Source organism: Rhinatrema bivittatum, chromosome 10, assembly GCF_901001135.1.
Source record: "Rhinatrema bivittatum chromosome 10, aRhiBiv1.1, whole genome shotgun sequence".
In the NCBI taxonomy this organism is placed as follows: Eukaryota; Metazoa; Chordata; class Amphibia; order Gymnophiona; family Rhinatrematidae; genus Rhinatrema; species Rhinatrema bivittatum.
In genome coordinates this window covers 87700074-87715174 of record NC_042624.1, presented here as the reverse complement: position 1 = coordinate 87715174, position 15101 = coordinate 87700074, and the positions used below count along the sequence as shown (strand labels likewise).

The following is a 15101-nucleotide window of genomic DNA, read 5'->3' as shown; positions in this document are numbered from 1 at the left end:
GGGACATTTAAAATGGATCTAGAAAACATGTACTCCTGATATAAAAACAGGCAAACAATTGAAATACTTTACTGTGTTAATATTCTCCAGTGGGGCAGTCATTGCATTTTATTGAAGCTGCTTGGTCTAGTTCCATCCTAAGACTGAAGCAGTCCATCCATAGGAGGAGCATTCAACTTAGTAACTCTTTACCAAAGTGTATACTACTTAATGGAAGAGAGACACGAGGGGAAAACCAGAAAAAAAAAAAGGTATAGTAGACTAGAAAACAAAACTGGAATATACAAGAGATAAAAGTGCAAACCACCTATAAAACACATAAATACAGGCAAAGGCTAATACAGCATATCAAGAAATGTTTTACTATATAATCTATACAATTATTAAATGTAAGTCTGAGTGAGAAGGCGCTGATGCTGGCTCAAGAGTGTGAAGTCCCACTGACGAGCATTTTTCTTCCTGTCTCACGCTCCTTCTGTTTTCTGCTTTATACACAGCAGAAACGTCTACCCTACTGCTCAGTGTTTCCCATTCCTTGATGGAGTCTACCCTCCTTGCACAAACATTCTAGTGAAAGTATCCTGGGATCACGGGCTGTGTGATTATTCACAGTACCTTGCAGGTGCAGCCACATTTTCGCTTTTAGGTCACATTGGTAGTAAGAAATGGGACACTCTTCAATGAGAAGGAGTCCCACAGAAGACATTGTGGGTTTCAATAGGGGAATACTACAAATAATTATTCTAGAATGCATTCCTTCATCCATTTTTGAGAGTATCATGACCACAGTTTTTCAGCACAGGATTTGAATTATGTCTTTTAAAACTTTCCCTGAAGCAATCACCTGTTGCTGAAACACGGCCATTTCAGGACTTCAGTTTTACTCTGAAACCATTTCTTTATTAGTGGGTGTTATGGTCCCGGGCCATGCCCCAGTCCCTCCACCTACCTCGGGGCTGGCCCGGGCCGCTGGGAAGCTCCCCCGGCCAGGTAGGCCCGATCTGGCTCCTGCCGTGGTGTTCCCTCACCGAGGGAGATGCCGCCGATCCTCGGACGCTGGCCCCGCCCCTTGGGCGCATGTGCGCGCGTGCGCGGGAGGCCCGTCATTTAAAGGGGCCAACGTGGGAAAACTAAACCCAGACCTAGATGACGTCAGTCGCTGGCAGGGTTATTTAAACCCTGCAGCTGGCCCAAAGCTTTGCCTTGCAACGAGGTTCACTCTTCGGAGTAGCTAGTTGTGCTTCCTGCTTCCCAGTTCCTGTTTGTTCCCGACGTCTGACTTCTGGCTCCTGACCTTGCTTTGTTCATCGACTCCGGCTTCTGCTCCTGTTCCTGGTTTTGGCTTCCGACATCTGACTTCTGACTCCTGACCTGACTTTGTGCTCTGACTCCTACTTCAGCTCTCTCCGTTCCGCAGGTATCCGGTTCTTCACTCGCCTGGAGGTTTCGCCTAAGTCCCAGCGGCTCGGGTCCTCACGGGCTCTTCCCAGGGGGGCCGTAGGCTTCCAAGGATGAAGTCTCTTCTGACCTCCTGGGCTCGGCCTAGTCATTGGACTATCTCATCGGACTGCTTTTCTGGTCCATGGTCGCATAGGATCACACCTAAGGTCAAGAGGCCCAGGTCCCTACGGGCTCCTCCTGGGGGGACCTCGGGCTTCTAGTGGTGAAGCTTTCTCTGGATTCCTCCTCCAGCGCCGCCTCCTGGCTGTGATGTCCACTGTGGGTCCTCCACGGTGCTTCAACATCACTCTCAGCTGGCCCAAGGGTTCACGTCCTTAACAGTGGATTTATTTAATGTTTTACTATTTGTTTTTCATGCTGAGGTTTATTTATTGTATAGTTTATTTTATTGTATGGTTTATATGTTATTAAAGTATTTCTTAACCTTTTTCTGCATTTAGTTATAGGTGGTTTGCACCTTTATCCCTATTACATTCTCCTTTTTCTTCCACTACTCTTTTATCTAAATCTCATTCAGCAAGTGAACTGGAGTGACATTATATATGGAGAAACAAAAATCAATTCTTTTAAAGCATATTACTCCATTATTTATGATGCTTACTCCAAGAAAGATTTATTTCTGTCCATGGCCAGTCTACTTAGTATACAAAATATAACATGGCAAGCTCATGTTCCTATTAGCCTGGAAACAGAAATACTAGTACATAATGTCCTCAGTTCAATACAGAAACTCAGTAATTCACTACTGGGAGATATGCTACTTTGTCAAAATACTGAAGCAGAGATTATGAATATTAGAGAACTTATTAAGGAATGCGACATTAAGCAATAGAGCCTAATAAGGAACCTGACCTGACATTTTTGCTTCAAAGGCTGTGATTAGGAAATAAGAGCATTACCTTTGCTTCAAATCTCAGGAAAGCCAGTTTCAGGAGAGCTTAAAAAAGAAATAGCAATTTTAGAAAAAAGAACATAGGTCTTCAGGGAATATGAAGGTGCTACAGGCACTATTAGTGAAAAGACACGAATGAGAAAGACTTTTGTTAACTGAAACTAAGCACAATAGCTTTACTATGACAGACTTCCAGCAGTACAACTTGGAGAAAAGCAGGCTGAAAGTGCCATTCATATTGGAAAATCTCTTGGGGCTTTAGCAAGACGACTGATAAAAATAATAGAACAGTTAGAAAAATCTTACAAGCTGTTTTAAAAGTCAGAGACAGTAAACTCAGATACAGTGGGAAGGCACCTCCTTTCTCTATATAGAAACATTCTCATGGTTAAGTGGACCTCTACTTTAGATCTGGATACACGTAGCTCTTATAAATAGATATGCAGGACCATCAAAGAAACGTCCGTCTAATACTTCTCCAGTGCCAGATATTATGACATAATAACTTCAAAGCCGGCTCTAAAACTCTTATCCTGATGGCTTCTGTGTTTAATGATGCCGCTCATAAGAGTAACGCCTATTATCTTTTATGAAGGTTTTAATGCACAAGCCTGACAAAGACCCAGCTGTGACGCGCCATGCCAGCCAGCCTTGCTGCTGAATACCCTGAACTGAGCCCGGCGAACGTGATCTCTCAATGAGTGAAAATGATCTTTTCGTACCTGATTTAGGTTGGCCAGATAGGGCATTTATTAGCTATCACTATATAAGGGGTAGTTCTTTAAGTAAGATTTTAAAGAAAAGTTGCTTTGCATAATTTGGGCTTAGTGAAGGCCATGACAATGGTTTGCTTAATGTCATTCCCCAACCATCAGGGATTCAAAATGATTGCATTCCCTGAGGGCCCTGCCTACACAGTTCTCAGCCTAAAATAAACCCCTCCTTCCCCTCCCCACCACCTCTTTTCCTTGTCCTTTATCATTGGAATGCCTTTTACGATTCACACATGGCAACCACACTATTTTATATTTCCTGGTAATGTCATCTTTTGCTCATTTGAATTCTGATATGAAAAAGAGATTTTTAGTTCCCAAAAGCTAGTCAAGGAATGTATCAAGTTAGTCCAGTAAAAAAGTATCACCTTATATATTTTTGTTTTCATTAACCTTTTATTTCTGTAGAATCCGGAAGGCATTAAAGAGCAGGTAGATGTGTGACAGAATAGAAAATTGCAGAAAATAGAACATTTTAGTAACCATACTGAGATATATTGCAGTAGTTTATATACTCTTTCATAAGCAGGATGTTGGTATGTCTGCTTAGGGAAATAGTTTAATCTTATGTGGAAAATAATTTGCTTTGCTTCCATCCGATGGAACCAACACAACTGGTCAAACAATTTCGATTCACTATAATACAATTACATAAGGAGCAGGGTGGAAAGTAGCTGAGGAAGTCAAACTGTTTAGCGCTGGCTAATTTATAATTTAACAAACTGCTGTTTAGTGGAACAAAAAAAAGTCATTAGTGTCTTACTAGGAAGTAATTAATATTGCTGCTGAATGAGAGTCATTCATCAATTCAAAATCACAAATACAAAACTTTTCCAGTTGGAAACCAATATACAGTAATGATGAACAATGATTTGATTTTACATGTGTGCATATATAGAGAAATAATGATAATTATGAAAAGGTAGAATTTTTATGTGTGCTCTATATTCTTAACAATAAAAGACACAAGCAGGAGAACTTTCAGAATATTTAGGAAGCTATGCAATAAAATTCAACATGAAGGTTAAGGCCTTCTATGTTAAAAATAATGAGCTATGCTTGAAAATCTTACCATGCACCTTAGAAGGCTTTAAGATGTGCAAGAAAATATTTGCGAGTCTGTTTAGTGAGAGTTCGCTAGCCAGACACTATATTTAGTACTTTTGCTAGGACTTGGTGATAACATGATCCTTTTATTTACTAAGGGGAAACTAAGTAGCATGATTACACTAGTCTGAGCATGCTCGGTTACATTTGTCTACTTTACTCCTCCTGCTGTTTCTGTGCTGTATATAAGGAAGCCTGGAACATGGACATTGCTTTTAGGTGCACAGGGAAGAAGTAGGAGACTCACTACACTCCTTGAGCCTCAGATGTCTTCCAAAGAGGCAGAGGAGGAAGAAAGTACATTCTGTTAAAACAGACCCAGCTGCTAATTCTTCACAACTCAGGATTCTCTGTGTACATCCCATACCCCTTTCAGCACTCGGGATACGCACAGAGAATTCTTTGTTGCAAAAAAAAAAGTGAAGAGATAGTAGAAGAATTGGTCTGGCAGGCTCTTCTTCCATTGCCATTTGAATATCTGTCCATAACAGCCTTTCTTGTAGGGGTGCTCAGTTCAGTACTCTAGCTAGACACAAAGCAGGGGGACCTCCCATTTGATGGAGGGTGCTCCCCCCAGGAGCAAGAGATTAAGGAAGGGGATTCCAGCAGTCAGTCATTCTCACGTCCTCCTCCTCATCCGATGTGTAAAGAAAGTTTTCACAGGGTGCCAGTGAAAAATGGAGGAAAGGGAGAGAATGATGAAGAGGAGACACACTTGAGCAGTTCTAAAATGAATTCACCTTTCTTTTCTGAAGGAAATGGAAATGAAGAAACGGGGTTACTTGTGCTAACTTTAGGTGTAAAATTTCTGCATAGGGTTAACATGCACAGAGAGGCAGCTATTACCCCTAGTAGAAGGCATTGTGGGGGGGCAACCTACATCTAAAGGCAGTTAATACCCTAAACAATTTGCTGGACAGACTAAATGGACCATTTGGGGCTTTCTCTGCCATCATATACTTTTATGTTATTTCCAAGCAATGGGTTGTCCAAGATTTTTGCTACCATTGACATTGTTGGTGTAGTCAAAGACCACTGTAGGCATTCAGAGGCTTGAGACTAAAGAGACAAGTCAGCCTTTGAAGCTTTTTTTCAACTGATCAGTTGTTTTGATTTGAGTGCAGATCTGATGATGTCTGTGAGCTTTGAGGCAGTAGCATACTATGGTCACAGAGGGGGGGAATGAATGGCCGGATTCCTCTCTGGGTCTCACCCTTGCACATCCCCTTCTGTCCTCAACCATGTTCTCTGATACCACACTTTGAAGATCTTTGCTGACACACAAGAGTGTTCTAAACCATGTACTCGTGTCAGTTTTCTGCTTTCATGGACTTCTCTGCTCTCCTCAGTGGGAGTGTACTAGGCTCGTACACTTCTTTCTTCTGCACTGACAAATACTCCTCATGTATGACGCTTAGTTTTATATCCCTTGGAAGCCAGCAGGATGAACCAAGTAGAGACGAGAACTAAGCATTAGCATGATTGATTTGCCACGCACACACACTATTTAGCATGCTCTCCGTAAGAAGCATGCCCACGCTATTTAGCCAACGCACTTTCAGGTTTCTGTGCACAAGAAAAGTGTGATCATGATATTTATGGGCATAAACACACTTAATCTTTTTGCAAGGCTCTGTTAGTGACTTTTTATCAAATTATTTTGTGAGTTCACCCTAAAATTTGTATGCAATAGAGAGGGAAGAGTAAAACACAGGTGCTTCAGCATGCCATCTATGACTTGAAGTCGGGGGGGGGGGGGGGGGGGGAGGGTTCTAGTCGGGTACTTAACCTTCTGAAATCCAAGCGAAATGCAAGTTAGAAATTCAGATACAGGTGGTAGGTCCCTTCTCCAGAGTACTTGCAATCATAGGAGTGATGCACGTAAGAGGAGCAATTTTCAAAAGCCCTCTTGTGTGTATAAAAGCCAGTTGTATGCGCATACATCCTTTTGAAAATTACCTCCTTAATTTTTAACTGAGGCAATAGAGCAGTGGTTCTCAACCCTGTCCTGGGGACCCCCCCAGCCAGTCGGGTTTTCAGGATATCCACAATGAATATGCATGAGAGAAAATTTGCATGTTAGGGAGACAGTGTATGCAACTTTCTCTCATGCATATTCATTGTGGATATCCTGAAAACCCAACTGGCTGGGGGGGTCCCCAGGACAGGGTTGAGAACCACTGCAATAGAGGGTAAAGTGATTTGTTCAAAGTTACCACAAAGAGCATCAGTGGGAGAAGTGGGATTCAAACCCTGGCTTCTCTGGTTCTCAGTCATCTGTACTATTAAGAGGTCAATATTCAAAAGATTTATGCTGGTAAAAAACAGCTTTTTCCCACATTACTCTTCCCTTTTAAAATAAGTTCCCTTTGCATGGGTAACTTTTTCCACACAAAATAACTGTAACAAAAAGTGGTGGGGCTGGAGGTGTGGCTAGAGGATTATCCAGCTACATTGCTGTGCACAAGTCTTTTCACACAAATAGCAAGCCTAAAGTTATCCAGGTAAGTTTTCTTTAGAATATCTGGGAAACTTTATCTGGATAACTTACCAGCCCATCGTCTTATTGAATATAGACCTCTAGGCAACTCCTCCAGTTGGCAGCTATAGGAATGAATCCAATACGTTGGCAGTTGTACTATCCTGTGAATTAACTGCCAGTTTGTATGATGAATCCTTGTAGAAGATGTAGTTATTCTAACCAAACAGCCAAAATACTCTCCTAAAATAATTATTCATTTTCATTGCACAATTAGCTTACTTTTCCACAAAGCATCATTGGAAGAACATATATAATGAAGGTAAAGTGTGTGTGGCCTAGTTTTCATACCTGTAATGCTGAAATCAATAGAAAATGAAGGACTACAAATACCAGAATGCAATGGAGACAAAGACAAAATCCGGGAAAGCCCAAAAGTCTTCCTCCTGAAACTGAGTCTCAACAAAAGTGAAAGCTTTTGCATACCTCTCCCTGCAGCAAATCCACACAACACCACAAATTGCCAGCGGGCTTAAGCCATCAGCATTGCAGCAGTTGACAATTTGTGTGTTTCTTGTTGAATATGTGCATTTCTCCATTATTAAGTTTCATCCTCCCAAAAGGAATTTTCTACTGTGTTTGTTATAGCAGTCAAATTCTGCTTTAATAAATCATTGAATAGCGGATAAATGTGTTTGCTTCCAGCTTTCTTTTTCAAAAAGAAAATATTGTATGGTATTTCTTGTGATCTATGGCTATCAGAAGTGAATCACTGCTATGTTTCCACTAAAAAAAAAAAAAAAATTGCTATTCCCTTTGTTTTGGATTTTCCCAACATTTTTTTTATCTTTTAATGTATGGTTCAGTAACATTTGCCAGTAGCACTGCATTTTTATACCATCACTGAAAAGCATAAATTCATAACTCTCAATACATCAGAAACAGTTTACCTTGGTGTTTCTTGATGAATCCCCAAGTATTGCTCATAGCTGTTGGTCTTTCTTTAAACAAATAAAGTTTGTATGGTACATCAGTCATTCATTCTGATCATTCCTCCCATTGTTGAAGAAAGTCTCAAAGTTGATACCAGAATGGATTAAATTATAGCCTAGTGGTTAGAGCAGTGGGCTACAAACCAGGAGACCAGTATTTGAGTCCTGCTGTTGCTCCTTGTGACCTTGGGCAAGTCACTTTACCCTCAATTGCCTCAGGTACAAAACTTAGATTGTAAGCCCTCTGGGGATAGAGAAATACTTACAGTACCTGTGCTGTTGGTTAGAGGTGTTTCAGGTGTGCATTGGGACCTGGCTTGGGTGACCTTCCTGCTGTGTTGACGTTGTGTAGCCCTGCCCCCTTTGATGGCATTGGGAACTAACCCTTAGTAATTGCCCATGGCAACACCAGAGACACTGCGCAGGCTCCTTTGTGTGTTCATTGTCTTGTGATGTGATTGATGCTTTCTATGTGGTCAGGGTGTAGTTTCCTTGAGTATCTGAGCGTTATTGCAGTTTTACTTCTTTATTTACCACTTTTCTTGCTCTCCTATGTTAATGAGTAGTATAATGTGTGAAGTGATTCCCATGATCTCAGGGAAGGACTGCTATGGTGCACTAAGCTCCCAGTTCCCAGCTCCACTTATACAGAGGTTCAGTGCTTATTTTCATGTTAACTGCCACTCTTCTAACCATGCTGTTATGATGTCTTCCTCTGGCCTCTCTGTCTTTCTAGTAAATGCCCAGGTAGTTTGGAAAAAGATCTTGATTTTACTGAATTTGTTGCAGGATTAGTTTCCAGATGTGCTGTGTATAACAGAGTTATGGCTTCTTTCCTCTGACACTGTTTTCCTAAATCAGCTCCACAAACCTGACTATGAAGTGTTTTCTAAACCTAGATTAGCACATAAAGGTATGGGGAAGGGGGTTTTTGGTTATTGCCAAAGCATCTCTCCATCTTTCAGTTTTCCCCACTCAGGATATCTCACCTTTAGAATTCTTGTTTTTTACAGCTGCTGAGAAGTAGAGCCTTTGCTTATGCTACTGACCCACTAGTTCTCAAATCTTTCAGTATTCATTGACTTTCTTATTTCTGTTAAAGCAGATCTAAAAGATTCAATCATTTTGGATGATTTCAGCATCAATCTCCATGTGGAACTTTTCTCATGCTCAGCATGAGATTTATTCCTATCTATGCAAGCCATGAATTGGACTCAACTCATGGACAAGCCTATCCATAGGTCGGGCAATACTCTTAATCTGATTTTTATACACAGTGTCTGGTTAGTTGACTTCGTTGCTCCTCGCTTGATCACTGAAGTGCCTTGAACTGACTACCACACTGTCAGTTGTTTCTTACAGTATCCCGTTCACTCTTTACACAGAACCACTAATCCCTGTAATGTGTGCAGAAGACCTCCAATTGACTCTACACGGCTTGCAGCCCAATGGCTGCTCAACCTCTATTTCTCAAGCAGTCAAAATTCCAATCCAGAGACCCTAACAGAATTCTGGTGCACATCTCTTCATGATACATTAGACTCACAGGCCCCCAATGAAATCCTATTGTTTTAGATACTGTAACATTGCACCATGGTTCACATCTGAATTGCTTGGAAAAATCAGAACTTCAGTGAGCAGAATGCCACTGGCAAAAAAAAAAAAAAAAAATGAGACGGCACTCTCCTCCTCCATGCAATTCTGGCTAGTTATAGAAACTCTACTAATATGGCCAAACGTGCTTGGTATTCAACCTGTCTGTATTCCGCTGCTTCACAACTAAGGGAGATCTTTCAGATCATACATACAATTTCCACTACCCGACAGGAATATGCACTGGAGGTGTCTCAGGCCTCTTGTGAAGAAATTGCTCTATTCTTTCTTAACAAGGCTGCTCAGGTAGTGGACTCTCTACCTATCCCTTCCCCTTCTCTGAATGTAGCTCATCAACACGCATCGGCCTCATGGGACACTTTTATTTCTACTACATCATCTGAGGTGTCCTCCACCTTGAGCAAAATGAAAGATTCATTATGCACTTTCAATTATTGCTCTACAGCTCTAAAAGTTTTACAAAACAATCAGTTCCTTCATTGCTAATTTAATAAATGAATCTTTATCTGATGGCCATCTGCCTCCTCAGTTTAAAACTGCAACCATTCACCCGCTGTTAAAGAACTCAAATTTGAATCCAGCAGATCTTACAAGCTATCAACTGATTTCTACTTTGCCTCTACTCGCAAAATTGATTGAGAATTGTCCTTATGCAGTTACAAGAATATCTGGATACCAATAGCCTTCTTGATAGCTCTCAATTTGGTTTTTGCTCACTATACAGCACTGAGACTCTGCTCCTATCCTCTTTTTATGTTATTTGGCAAGGATTTGATTCAGGGAAGAAGCTTTTTCTTGTCTTATTAGATATTTCCTCAGCATTCGGAACTGTTAATTATACCATACTGTTTAATCATCTGGTCTCCTTAGGCATATCCTCAACTGTTTTAGACTGGTGTCCTTTTTAGCCAACCATTCCTTCTAGGTTGCAGTTAGTGATGCACTTTCTAACTTCTACCCATTACAAACAGGTGTCCCACAAGGTTCAACACTGTTGGCTACATTATTCAACATTTATTTGACTTTCAAATTTAGATGTGTCATTCAAGTTGTACACCACACCATCCAATTATTTTTATGATGCTGCATTGCTTAAACTATCAAACTGTTTAACTCAGGTAAGAAGTTGGCTATCTAACAACAGCCTCATCTTAAACATTAAGAAGACTGAAATACATTTATTGTCCTATACTGCTCAGATAATAGGCCTGCATACCTCTTGTTTAATGGCCAATGCATATCGATAAACATTCAAGCCCATAACTTAGGAATTGAGTTGGATATCTTATTCAATGTGCCCGCATATTAATTTGCTGGTGAAAAATTCCTACTTCAAGATGTGAATGCTGTGGTCTCTAAACCCTTTCTCAATCACTCTGACCTGCAGATGGTCACACAAGCATATATCTTGATACCACTAGACTATTCCAATGTTGTTTTCCAAACTTATCGGCTTCCTCTCTTAGATCATTGCAGCACATACAAAACTCTGTATCCAGGTCTGTCAGCGATGCCCCTTATGCGATCATATCTCACCTACATGGTCTACTTTCATTGGTTACCTGTAGTCTGGAGAGTGTGCTTTAAGGCCATTGTATTTACCATTAAGGCCTTTCATGGCTATAATTCTCCTTGCATAACTTCAACAGTGAGTAGATACTATCCTTCATGGTATTTATGCTCATCTTCACAGTAACTTTTAGTAGTCCCCCATTAAAGCAGGCGCATCTGGTTGAATCCAGAGAACACAGTTTTAATATTGGAAGTCCATGCCTATGGAATGAGTTACCAGAAGATATATGAGCGGAATCAGACTTGCTTATATTTGGGAAAAAAAAGTTAAAGACACATCTGTTTACTCTTGCCTTTTCTCTGAAGATAGTTCCTTCTTGGAGGCTTCAATTGGCAGCACTTACTGTGATGTATTAATTTATTTGTCCTTGCTCCCCTGCCACCCCTTGCATGTGCCTTACCTTTTGATGTTATATTTTTGTCTGATTTTATGTATGTTTTGCTGTAATCTGCTGACAATGGTAGATCAGCGAATTAGAAATATTTTAAATAAATTAAATAAATGCCTATATATGCATGTATTTTTTCTATATATATGCATATGTATATACATATATACATACAAACTTTGGAGCAATCTTTTTTCCACTTGAATACCGTGTAAATGCTTGGAATAAAAGAAATAAATAGATTATTGTCTAATGCATGTAGGAAATTAGAAATAAATTGCTTAGAGATCTTAATCCACTCCAGAGTTCCTGTCCAATTCTCACACCCACCTTTTACACAGGAAAATAAAACTCTTAGGAAATCAGATCCAGTTAGAGACTAGGAAAAAGTACAAAAAAGGAAAACTGAGCCATAATTGTCTTATATTTATTATATGAACTGAATGGTTTGAGCTGTCACTCCTGATGAACAAATGAAGATAGTGAAAAAGCCACAATAGTAAGGATCAAACAAAGTTACTCTATCCTTGAGCAACTGGACAGAAAAGGGAAACATGTGCAGGGTCATATGGAGAAAGCAAGGCAAAGTAGATGGAAAGCTATAAGCATAATTTTTTATAATCTAGGCAATCAAACTCCAGATCTGCAAACCCTAATGGGGGAGGCAAATTTAGATATTCTTCTTATCATTGAAACATGATTCAATGAGTCGCATGAATTGGTTATAAACTGTTCAGTAAGGATAGGGGTGTTAGAAAAGAGGGAGGAATAACTGTATGTTAAAAATAAGATCAAGGCAACTGCTGTGCAAGAGGCACAGGGCAAGGAGGAGGTGTTATGGGTTATCTTGGAAATGGGAGATGGTATTTAGACCTATAACTAAGGTGGAGGAACTGAACAGAGATGTAGTTGAAGACATTTGAAAATTGAGAATGAATGGGGAGCTGTTGTTGGTGCTAGATGTTAGCCAGCCAGATGTGATTCGGAATATCCCATAGGTGGAATCAGAAGTAGAGAGATCCTGGACTCCCTTCAAGGGACCTTCCTCAGACAAATGGTAATGGAACCCATGAGTAAAGGAAAGGAGCAATTCTGAACCTGTTACTTATAAATGGAGAAAACCTTTCTAATGTTCAGATGTGGACCGGAATAACTGGGCAGACTAGATGGGTCAGTTGATCATTTTCTGCTATCGTCTACTAAGTTATTGTGGCCAAACGTTATACAGAGCTATAAAGAAAATTCTAGCTGAATAGAGTCCTAAACAAATTATGCAACTTTTTAGATTGTACCCAGTGCAATATTTTAATGCTGACTTTTCAACTCAGGCATCCTACCCTTGGATAACGTAATGGTCTACTTTATTTCAATCCCTAAAATATTTTAAACTCTTCTGATGATCTGTTACCTTTTCTTTTCCTTAAACCCACTGTTGCAATTTTCTAAGTCATTTCCAGAGGTAGAATAGCACTTTATCTGCAAAAATGGCAGGAAAACTGTGTGTAAACTTTTGCGCATATGCCCTTATGCATGAACATTTACCTGCGAAGGGGAGGGTTGGGTGAGTGGGTTAGGGAGGGGTTTACTCTTATGCATTGCTCATAGAGTACTTTTGCATTTTTGAAAGTACACATGTAAATTGTCATAAAAAAAATACTCTGCATACAAATTAGCAGGTGTAATTGTGTTTGGGTGGCTTTTGGCAAGCTAATTTTTCAAAGGGAAAGTATAGTATATATGTACTTTCTCTTTGAAAATTGGTATAAATCTGCATGAATTTGATTTCAAATGTATGTGGGTTATTACAAGACTACCTCCTAAAAAAACTAGTCTAACCCACTCACCTCTGCACGCTTTATTCCTGCTGGACTGCTGCTATCAATGGAGCTCCTCATCTCCACTATTTATAAACAAAGTACAGAATCACTGACCCAGGATTTAAAGACTTGAGTTTCAAAATCATTTCTGGGCATAAAATCCAGTTCTAAAACTGACACAGGCTCAGTGCACGTGAAAGTATGCACATAACTCTCTTTCATACATACTTTGATGCCATCTAGAGTGGGGTATTCTGAGGAAGCAGAGTTGGAACTTCTTTTCCATTTTAAAAGTAGGCCTGCAAGGTGAACTGCACAAGTTATGCCCTTGATAGAGCAGGTGTAACTTTCTGAGAGCGAGTTTATGCACTCACGTTTCAAAGGGAACATTTGCACATCAGTTTCACTTTGAAAGTCAGCATGTATAAGATACACGCAGACTTTGCGCCCTACCGCGCACACTTATAAAATTACCCTCCCTATTCCACCCTAATATGATCAGAACTTATCATGAATGTATTCGGCTTTCAATTCTGTACGGTGAATTTAAACAGAACTTTTTTCTGGAGGTTTACTGAAGCAATTAAGAAGGAAGGCTCAAAAACAAAAAGGGGAAGTAATTTGCCTTTAGTTCTTCAGTTTAATAAGAGGTCCGACCAATGTAAATGCCCTAAAAGTGTAACTATCTAGCCATAGATGATTGTAAATGTTACTGTAGCTGAAAAAAATGTTCAGTTCAGGTGAACTGATGCTTTCAAAATCAGAATTTAGTCTGCATTTTGTTCTTTTTACTAATCTAGCACTTGTAAGCTACTAAAAATATATGTTAGAGTATACTTATTCAAGCTCTTCTTGCTGGAAGCAGATGAGAGCATTCTTTTTTAAATCTATTTTTAGCCTTTTCGGTTCAAGTCTGACATATTCTGATGCATATTGTTGCCTTCTGGTGAGCTCACTCCTTTGGCTCATTGACTGCCATCTTGCATTTCTTCTCATTGATTGACAGAGCAACCAGAATATGTAAGCAGAAAATCAATACTTCAAGACCTCCAGACAATCCACCGATGCTCTTGGAGAAACTGGTTTACCGGTCACAGTGCCAGTCACTGATCAGAAAATGTAAAACTAGTCAGCCATGAACAGAAACAATGTAAAGATAGATTCACTCTTTGCATGAGAGGGTTTTTATATTTGTTTTCTCTGTTTGTTCGGTGATATTCCTAAAAAAAAAAATAAAAAAATTACACAGCCTTACAGATGTGTGTACGTGCTATTGTGTTTCCTTCTTGCCATAATACGCTTCATCAATCCTTAAGCTTCAGCTTCAAAATGCAAATTTCTTCTACAGCATACCATTTTACTAGTTCATAAATAAGTGACACTTCTGCAGATATGAAAGATTCCAGGATCTTTAGTTATGAGTTTGCATTTTATTGCTAATGCATTCTGCCACCTTTTACGTCTTCGTTTCTGGTATTGTAATTACCGCCTACAGATCCTTGATGGTCTTCTGCCACTTTAACTGAAGTTCAGCATCAAGCCTGCTTTATCCATTAGGGACCTCCAGCTGAGTTACTGATTGATTGATTTCAGTGTAGTATTTTTGAGGGTGAAAAACTAAATAGAGGGTTTGGAAGAAGGCATTCTTTGAACATATTTCTTAATGACTGATGTGGTGGATTGGCTATTGTTAATTTCAAAATGTGTAACACAACAAAGTGTAGTTTTCAATGGAAAGTAACTGGATATAATGTTTTTGATAACCACAATGTACAATTCTGGCTTGCACACAAGTAGCTAGGATATATATTAATGGAGATATTTTCTGTCATTCAGTAGTTACTTGGAAAAATGCATGTGCAAAGATTTTTTTGAAGCTGTTTTTTGTGCCTTCTATGCAGAAAATTAGACAGTGACCTTGGTACTCTTGCAGGCAGGTAGGCATCTATTTTCATTTTGTACCCAGAATCAATAGACTAATAGCAAGGTAGTTTCAAAATGGTTC

The 15101-nt window shown here is 39.7% G+C and overlaps 1 long non-coding RNA gene across 3 annotated transcripts in view; it reads left to right on the top strand.

Annotated features, from left to right (window-relative positions):
• Positions 1–14350, top strand: part of LOC115100205 — a 270704-nt gene extending 256354 nt beyond the window's left edge. For all 3 annotated transcript variants that reach the window (XR_003858997.1, XR_003858996.1, XR_003858998.1), the window contains one exon: positions 14103–14350. This is a non-coding gene — a long non-coding RNA (uncharacterized LOC115100205). The remainder of the gene's footprint in view (positions 1–14102) is intronic.
• The last annotated feature ends 751 nt before the right edge of the window (positions 14351–15101 follow it).